The 9,368-nt window shown below is 41.5% G+C and overlaps 1 long non-coding RNA gene across 1 annotated transcript in view; it reads right to left on the bottom strand.

Annotated features, from left to right (window-relative positions):
* Nucleotides 1-7,165, bottom strand: part of LOC109298199 — a 14,634-nt gene extending 7,469 nt beyond the window's left edge. The window contains exons 1-2 of the long non-coding RNA XR_002097525.1: nucleotides 7,155-7,165; nucleotides 1,593-1,599 (exon numbers count right to left, since the gene is read on the bottom strand). This is a non-coding gene — a long non-coding RNA (uncharacterized LOC109298199). The remainder of the gene's footprint in view (nucleotides 1-1,592; nucleotides 1,600-7,154) is intronic.
* Between the last annotated feature and the right edge of the window lie 2,203 nt (nucleotides 7,166-9,368).

The following is a 9,368-nucleotide window of genomic DNA, read 5'->3' as shown; positions in this document are numbered from 1 at the left end:
AGATTCTATACATGGAAAATGTATACATTTGTTATAATTTTCTGTGTATAGAATCTAGTTACTGAAGGGTCATCTTCAATTCATCGCCCCATCACTTCAGGAGGCAAGCAATGCAAAGCAGGGAGGGGGAGGTCATATGGGAAGGCAGAGTAGTCTGCCCTCTGCTTGTGCTTGCCCCCTGCCATTGTTCCCTCTGCCTGCCCACACCACAGCATCAACTTCCCCACTTCCCCCTCTGGTCCTGCCCCCCTCCAGCCTCTGCTCCCCACTTGCCCCCACCTCTGCTTCTCCCCTTGCCCATCTTCCCCTACTCCCCCACTTATACTTCTTCCATGCCAGCATGCTCTGTACCTGTTCTAGCCAGAGGCATTGACCACATCCCCAACCCAGGCAGTACCCCAGGTTGTAGCATGTGCCCCAGATGGAGACAGCTGGCACACAGCAAGAGTAGAGAAAGGGAGAGGGGCAGCCACGGGAGCAGAGGCTGCATGTTGTGGGAGAGGGACGGGAGATGGCAGAAGGGGAGGGACAGTTAGCAGCTGCAGCTATGGTTGGGGCCTAAGCCACAACAGCTACCTGTCCCCACCCACTTCCTACTTGATTTTAAGATGAGAAGTTTTACCCCTACCATGCTAAATGGGGGAAATAACCTTGTCTCAGAATCAAGTAAATCTGGTACCTTCAATAATTTCTCTCTCTCACTGCCTGACCAATCACCTGCTAAAGTCAGGACAAGGGATACACACAAGGCTGGAATGAATAACTGGAGATGTTTTGGTTTTAGGGGGACTTCAATCCTTCTCAGATCAGAAGAAAAGGTAGATGCAACACCTGTTCTAGACAGCATTATCATCCTGCATTTCTTTATGTTAACTTGGATAACCATCAGAAAAAATAGTTTATGGAATGGAAAGTATGGCATACAAGATCTTGAAAAATCCTGGCAGCAGATTGCCCAGTAGAAGTAAATGTGTAGAGTCTAGAGGGAGAAAAAGTCCTATCACATGAAAAAGGCTGCTAAAATGAAAGCCAGAACTGAGATGGTATAACAATTCAGATCTAGGTTTCTGGGTAGAGTTTATATAAAAATCATAGGGATGACATTCACTCCTTGGGCTCAGCAGAGCCCATGCTGACCAGATGGTGCACTCAGAGAGCTCACTATATATGCAACTTGTGGTTGAAGGAGGCATGACTACATTCCTGTTACTGCCCTTCCTCCCACACCCCTCGAATGAGAAAACTTCTACAACAAAATAAAGTAGCAATGTAAACTAATAGAGGGCCATTTCCAGGCATGATATGTGTATGCCACAGGACCCCACTAACATAGCTGAGTGAGTTCATGACACATTCTCCCTATCAGTAGGCATGTCTATACAAGACATTTTTGCAGAGTAGATTAATTAACTCCACAGGAAACATCTTGCATCTACATGTGCAGTGCTATTAGGCTAATTAACCCCACAGCAGGATAGTACTTGTACTTTCAATTTTTTTACTGCACAGCACCCCACACCTAGACACTGATGTGGCTGGCTGGGGCAATAGGGTACTTAATGGCAGGGGCTGCCTGCTGGCTAGCCCCACACTGAAGCACTCATGCCCTAGCCAGCCACTCTGCAGCACATTGAGCCAGGCAGAACCATGATCTAAATGGGAAATTCTTACTGGGCAAAGCAATAAGCTCTGGCGCTTATCACTCTTGAGTTTATTGCTTTCTGAGCACCATGTTTACACGTGTGCCTGGGACCACAGCATGTTGAGCCGGGTCACAGGAGCCCCAGCCAGACCTCTGAGCCCCTGTTGGCTGGGGCTACTGTGACCCAGCTCAACATGCTGTGGTCCCAGGCACACGTGTAAACATGGTGCTCAGAAAGCAATAAATCGGAGAGTGATAAATGCTAGAGTTTATTACTTCAATTTAATTGCACGTGTAGATGAGTCCAATAAGAATTTCCCATTTAGATCATGCTTCTTTAAAGGACGGAATATTTAAACCTAATCTCTCACAAGTGTAACTTTAAGCAAGCGTATAGTTTTCTTGAAATACCAGCAATGAATATAGCTTGTCATGTTTAACATTAAATTTGGGGAATGAACTGTAAATAAATACTTTTTTTGCCACTGACAGTTGGGGCAAGGATATCATCCTCTCTTGCTACATAGTAAAGTTCCATCAATTCTGTTAGACCCCGCAGTCAGAATAGGCCTTTAAGAAGGGCTCCATTTCATACACTACTTGGAAAGACAGCATGCCAAGTAATTGCACAAAAAGTATTTCAAATCAGCTAGAAGTCCTATATCCTTATAAGCGGGTCTTTTATACTGCTGCCCTTTGTAGGCCAGTTACCTCTGTTATTAGTTCTTCAGGAAGTTCAATTCCCAAGAAACAAATTTCAGTCTCTTAAGACAAACAGAACCAACCAAAATTGTCCATCCTGTCCAGACATTAGGAGAAGAGCCACTTCCCACTCAGGCTTTTCCCCAGCACAACAGCTGGCTTTTCCTCCTTGCATACTGCTCCCTCACAGCTTGCCTTACTCTCTGCCCTCTCCTCTGGGTTTTAAAGCTCCCAATGAGACATTCCATCATTAGCAGAATGCCCCACAGTTGAACATCCTTAACAGGGCTGGATGCTCCTTCTTAAGGGGGCAGACCACCCTGTCACAATTCTCAAATGAGGATGGACAGCAATCCCTTTCATAGATATTTTTTTGAAGTGGAGCCCCTTTTTTCCCCTTGCAATTCTTTTTTTTGCACAGTACTGTCATTTTCAGTGATGCATGTGGAATGCTACTTCCTAATAATACGAATCAGCTGGAGAATTCATTCACCACTGTTAAACTCTGTTTCTTCTTGGACTCACACTGTAAGCTCTTTTCCTAGTGTCCTATGTACAGCCAGAATCTGGGGAAAGAAAGTTCAAAGTAACCCAAACCTTATCTTGACATTTCTAGGGTGGTTCACTAGCTGCAAATTTTGCAAGATTTCAGGACAATGAAATATTTATTCAGGTTCCTTTTCTTTGTCATTTCTGTTAATGTTTTTCCTCCTACAATTTCTTTTCAATATATTTCTGAAGGTAAAAAAGACTGTTTGATTTGATCCAACTCACTATGGCATGTCTATGTGTTAGAATTTTTGTAAATAGCATCTAGTTTCCGCAGGTACCACATTTAAAAACATTTCCCACCTGCAGAACAACAATCCTGCTCTATATAGGTTGATGTGATTTTTACCCTAAATTTGTTCAATACTGATATTTTTACCACAAGCAGGATTGTCTTGAAAGTTGGCATTAAGTTACAACGGAAGGTTCCCTATCCTTTCCTCAGTCAAAGCAACTCATATTTTTTTGCAACAGCTGTAAAGATAACACTGACATTTTTTTCTGATGTTTAAAACATTAATGCTACCAATATCTCAATGATAATAGAGATCATTCTCTCCCTACAAGAACTCAGTTGTACTCCCTACTAAATTACATACAGATCTCTGGGATCAGACCTAGTATTTGTGTGGTCTTAGAATGTACAAGATAAGTATAAAACTAAATTGTAGAGAGTTAGAAAGGGTTCATTCCTGAAGCAGCCTTGCAAGATGCACTAAATCTGAGATTTTTTAAAATCGGCTAACAACCACAGAACCCTTGACATGTGGGTTAGATTGTGACACAAGGATGGGAAAAAAGTGCTCATGGATATCTGGCTCCAAGATACTTTAAAGGGATGCAGAGGAAAGTGTCTGGGCCCTGTTCCAAAAAAGGGAGGCGGAGGAGGAAAACTGACCAGTTTGCTGGATTCATTTCTCACTCTGGTCCAACAAAACCAGAGGACATTGACTCTGAGCTGCATGTGACCCTCTGCTTTCTGGCTGTAACAGAATGGCCCCATATTATGGTGCTTGTGCAGTGAGTAACCACTGTCTTTTACCCTGTAACATGTCATACTGTAACTGAATTAGCACCTAGCCAGCTTTCTAGGAATATTTTCTTGTACTGTGCACTTTGTTTTTACTAGCCATGAAGGTATTCACAAAACCAATTTTCTGCACCATCTTGTCAAAGCAGTGGGTCTGCCAGAAACATGATTTTTCCGCCATTGCAGAAAAATCATTTTCCATACGCAGAAACTTAAAACCTTTGCACAAAATAAGGAAGTCACTTAAATTCTTAAATTCACCCTATGGAGTTTCTATAGCTGAGTATTGCCTTTGGACATAAATTCTTTTTGCAATTTAATTTACAACATAAGCAAACTTTTTTAACCAGCCAAAAGTGTACGCACAACCCAACTCTATCCTATGCAGAATGCTTTTTTTGTCTTGAAGCATCACTTTTTCTATTTCATCTCTGAATCTGGATCAAGCATGTCTTTTACCCTAGGATCAGAAAGAATTTTGAAAAGTAGATAAAATTCAACTCAATTCAAAACACGTGTCCAAGCTAGCCTGGTACCAAAACTTTACCACACAATTTCAAATTTAGTATTGAAATAACTGGGTCTCCACAGAAACATGTATGCCAAGAGGAAAGAATTTCAAGGTGCAGATAAAAATTGACTAACGCAGGGAGTGGGGGAGGGCAGGCAAAAAAGTATATTGGATTAGGAATTCCCTTGCCCAGGGACTTCTTCACATCCTCACTTTTTCCCACAGTGACAGACTCTGAGGAGACAGGGGACAGCTCCACAAGTTCTGGTGTTCTCTCTCGCAGCTAATGGCTTAATGTAACCAACAATAATGCTACCATCTAAAGAAGAATTACTGTTTTCATTTGGCGCTGCATTAGCTTATAACTGAACTTGCAAATAACTTCCATTTCTAACATATTCTTCATCAGAACTTTCTGAAGTATCTAAAGAAGCCACGACATCATGAACTTGTTGTGAAGTTGCGTATGATAGTCCTGGCATTTAATTCTCCCAAGGGACCTAACCAATACCAGGTATGGATGCTTTCTGATCAGCTGTTAGGTCTCTCATTTGGAAATATCGTACAACAGATGATTCCGAGTGGCTTTCTCTGTCAAATGAAGGAGCAGGACAATCATAATTGGCATGATGGACACATGTCTCTAGGTTAAAAGGGCACTGGGCTAAACTGATGAATTTGTGAAAAAAGGGCTCAGTGCAATGAAGCAAAAAGGCTTTAACTTACCAGAAAAGGCCTGACTCTACATTATATGTAGTCACATTACTCATGATGATAGGCTGAACAATGTTGGCTGGAGACAAATAGGACAGTTAGTTTACACTTTAGCCATGGAACTAACCTGTGAAGACAAGTAGGGCTCCTGTGGAAAAAAGTCTGCGGAGTGATAGAGAGCTCTTCAGAAGCTAATTATGTTTTGTCCTTGAACATCTTGCAGGGACCCACCTTCTGCATTAACCTGTCTCTTTGAGGCAAGCCTTCTTACCACCTATCAAAGTTTTCCAGCTCTCCGCTGCTCTGATTTGACAACGCTTCCAACTATCACACTGTTTGGGACCTACTTAAATCGCAGCAAGACAAAGGGTTTTTTGTGGCCTGCCAGCAGCATGCAGAGCCGATTTGGCAGGCATTTAATGGCCCTGCCCCTTGCCACTGATTGGTGGAGAGGTCTTGCTCCTTGGTGCTGATTGGTGGAGAGGCCCTGGTGGGGGAAGGAAGGATGAAGAGACAGCCACTATCGTGCCACCCTGCCAGCTGGTGCCTTCCTCTCCCAGCAGTGCGGACTGCTGGCTCCTGCTGGGGAGCCAGCATTTAATTTCTATTAAGTGTTTTTTGTTGTTGTAGATTTTGTGGATTTCATGGACAATCCTGAATTTCATGGTTTCCTGAGATCTGTACTTATTATCTGGGGGCAATGGTGTCCTTGGAAAAAAAGGAACTCCTTTGACGATAAACAGGCATATGATATTCCCTTGTTAATGTAGTGCAGTAATGAAATCACAGACCATGAAGGATAGCAAAAGACCAATTTCCTGAAGCCTTAGAATGTACTCTTTAAAATCATCACTGGCTCTCCCAGCGTGGAAGACAGAATGGAAAACCTGTCTGCAGAAAACAAAACCTATCAAAACAGTCATCTGGATAGTCTGTCTTGTCAAAAGTGGCCAAGCCAATTGGACATTCAAACTTGGCTGCTTGCAGATATTAAAAAAAAAAGGTGCTCTATTTTAAATTTGGTTTGTGCCTGTGCTGAGCCCCGCACAAGCCCAGAAGAGGCAGTGAATTACCTCAACCTAGCTTTGCCGTGTCTGTAAGGATTGGGCACTTTAGTGGGGCTTCTTTTGTGCTTTTATCTAAGAGCTGATTGGTGCTTTTAGGTAAAGCTGATTCAAAAAGCCCTGCGGAAGCACCCAATCTTTACAGATGCTGCAGAGCTGGGTTAAAGTAATGTGCTGCTTTTTCTGGTACAGCACGTTTTTTGTTGTTGTTGTTTTTGGGGGTTTTTTTATGTCTGCAAGGGGCCAAGTTTGAGTCCCAAGTGCATCTGTGGGCACTTTCTAATGCAGGTTGCTTGTGCATTTTACATTTACATTTACTTCCTTTCCTTCTGCGTTTTAACTCTTCTTTAGACTTTATTAATGAATTTTTTTCTCCCAACTTTAAATTATCTGTTTTTTCTGTTTTCTCTTCTATTATTACTTTGTTGTACTTGTTCTTTTTCTATCATCTTGCTTTCTACAAGGTCAACAGCTTATTTCCCACTGCAAGCCTTCTAGCTTCAAAGCAATTCAAAGCATGAAGCAGATGAAATTTAACCAAGGAGTCAGATCCCCCTGTTTAACGCTTCAGTGCAAAACTGATTGGGAATGGATGATCTAGTTAGTTTTTCATGCAGTTGGCACACTTGAGTGCTTAAACGCTGCTTAGATTGTTGTTGGCCAGCTGTGGAGCAGACAAGGTGTATCAGGAAGCATGGGAAAAGTGGTGGGGAAGCATGAAAAAGCTCTTAGGTCAGGCAATCACACTAAGTTCCCTCAGAAATACTGGGAAGTCATCACTATTTAAACAATGTCAGCATTTCTGCACTTGAGTCTTGCGATTTTACAGTGGATAATGATTTCAACAGACATCAATACCAAGGTAAATGTATCTTTGGTAATAACTATAAAATAAACATACATAATGTGCTGCGTATCTCCTATTACGTATAAACCATAAACAAGTTTAAAAGTAACAAAGCACTATGGAGCTTTTTCAAAAGTGAAAGCAATGTCACAGATTTGCCAGGACAATCTGGACCAATATTTTAAGATCATCAGTAATGCAGATGATTTCGCATTCTAGCAATGAAAAATATTGTCATGCTCCTAAGGTGCTCTTTCCCACATAGTAAAAATGAACACATGACCTAAACCCTACTACTGAGTAAATCACTCAAATGTAGGGTAATGATATTCAAATCTAGAGTAATTATCCGTATGATAATTTTACTATGTTAAGTCACTAAGTGGAAGGTGTTGGGTGTTCACCCCCATAGTCACTTTCATTTGTTGGGTAACACTTTGCTCAAAACACATTGGATATATCACCACTTGGTGGCCAAATGCTGTAATAGCCCCTACCCTGGAAGAGCATTCTGCCTCTTACCATGGAGTAAATTTGCTACAGAATAAAATCCAAGTTAAATTACTTCCAAGTAACTGTGTCATATGTCCACAGCCTGCATCTAGAGATAAGAGACTTACTTTACGTTTCAACATTATCACCAATGATCATGATTCAAGGAAAATACATTATTGATGCCAATAATATTGTACATAAAAAAAACTTACATCAAAATAGGCTGCAGAATCAAGCACTCAAAAGTTAGGGAAGGCTAGGCTGTCTGTGCAAACTCACTTTTACCCCCCTAGCATCTACACTGTCTATATAATCTTTAATTAGTAACCATTGGTCTCTACACATGCAGTCTGTGCTTCTTGCCTTAGTCTACCACACTACATGATCCTAATTTCAGTCTCACTTTACCCCCAGCTTCTTGTACTAGCCTTCTTGCCCGGTCTATATAATGATACTGTGGAAACTGAATGGGATTGAATGATCTAATCCAGGGGTTGCTAGCCTTTTAGTAAGAAGGGGCTGAGGTACCACAGGTTGGTCCTAAGCCAGGACAGAGGTGCCAATTATTAGATATTCTGGCACTAGATAACATATTCTTATGCAAAAATTAATAACAGCAGAACATTTAGAGTTTTGAGACAACTTCATTTTTGCTCATGCTCTGGATTGTGTTGGCATGTGGATCAGCTTTATCAAGGTGACCAGACTTTTTATTTAATAGTAGAATTTGGGGGAGAACGGACGTTAGTAAGTAAAGTTAATTTTAGGGTAAGGATATATAAAAGAATACACAGGGACCAAAACAGCATTGCAGGTACGTTAAGCAGACCAAAATAATCTAGACATAATGTATTACTTATTTTCTTATATTATAAAGAGGTAAAAGCAGCCCAACTAATATATATATTATTCACCAGCTGGTAAGCCAGTTTCTAGTTAGATTCTTTTAATACTAACATTTGTGAACATTATATTCACATATATAAAGATTATACTGATAGTATAGATGCTAAGTTATACCAACTGCTGTATATGTTTTCCTTTATATATATGCATGAATGACACGTGCCTCCAGAGGCTGGGGGGCCATGGTGATCACCCGCAGGCAGTGGCGGTGGTGAGTGGAGACTACCTGCACGTGGCTGTGGTGGCGGCGGAGGGGGTGGGGTGGTGAATGGTGGGTGGCAAGCGGGGCCTGCCTGCAGCCAGCGGTGGCCACACAGAGGGTGGTGACCGTCCACAGAAGCTGGCAGCAGCTTCAGTGATGGCCAGTCTTATGGGGGGCATGTGCCCCCACCCCACACATCGCCTATGTATATGTGTAATAATTTCAATGTCGTGAAATTCCTGTTTATTACTCCAGGGTTGGAGTTTTGTTTCTATATTGATTTAAAAACAACTTTAAAAAAAATAGAATAACCATTATAAAATTAAGTTACTTACTATCAATTTTCTATTTTCTTCTACTTAAAAGTGCAAACATTCAAGGATTTTACACATTTTCTAGGCATGTGTTCTAAACAGCCTTAACACTCACAAAGCGTACCAGCTGTTTTGTTCACAGGCAAAAATGTGTAATTGAAACAAATTAATCACTGCAGTCTCAAGCCCCCAGAACATCTTCCTAGGGTGGCGGGACAGTGCAGGCTGTTCAGGCTGCTTGTACTCTTCTGCCACAGAGATAATAGATGTCTGCCATAATAAAACAATACAGTCCACTACCACCTTTTGTTGTGCTACTGATTTTCCTTTCTTGTGGTGCTCAGAATTTGTGCCCCTTTCCTAAAAGATAAAGATTCACCCTAACTCTCAGA

The sequence above is a fragment of the Gavialis gangeticus genome, unplaced genomic scaffold, assembly GCF_001723915.1.
Source record: "Gavialis gangeticus isolate Ggan-Ray unplaced genomic scaffold, GavGan_comp1, whole genome shotgun sequence".
Lineage (NCBI taxonomy): Eukaryota > Metazoa > Chordata > Crocodylia > Gavialidae > Gavialis > Gavialis gangeticus.
Note: the sequence above shows the minus strand (reverse complement) of the source record. Positions and strands in the feature narration are given on the sequence as shown.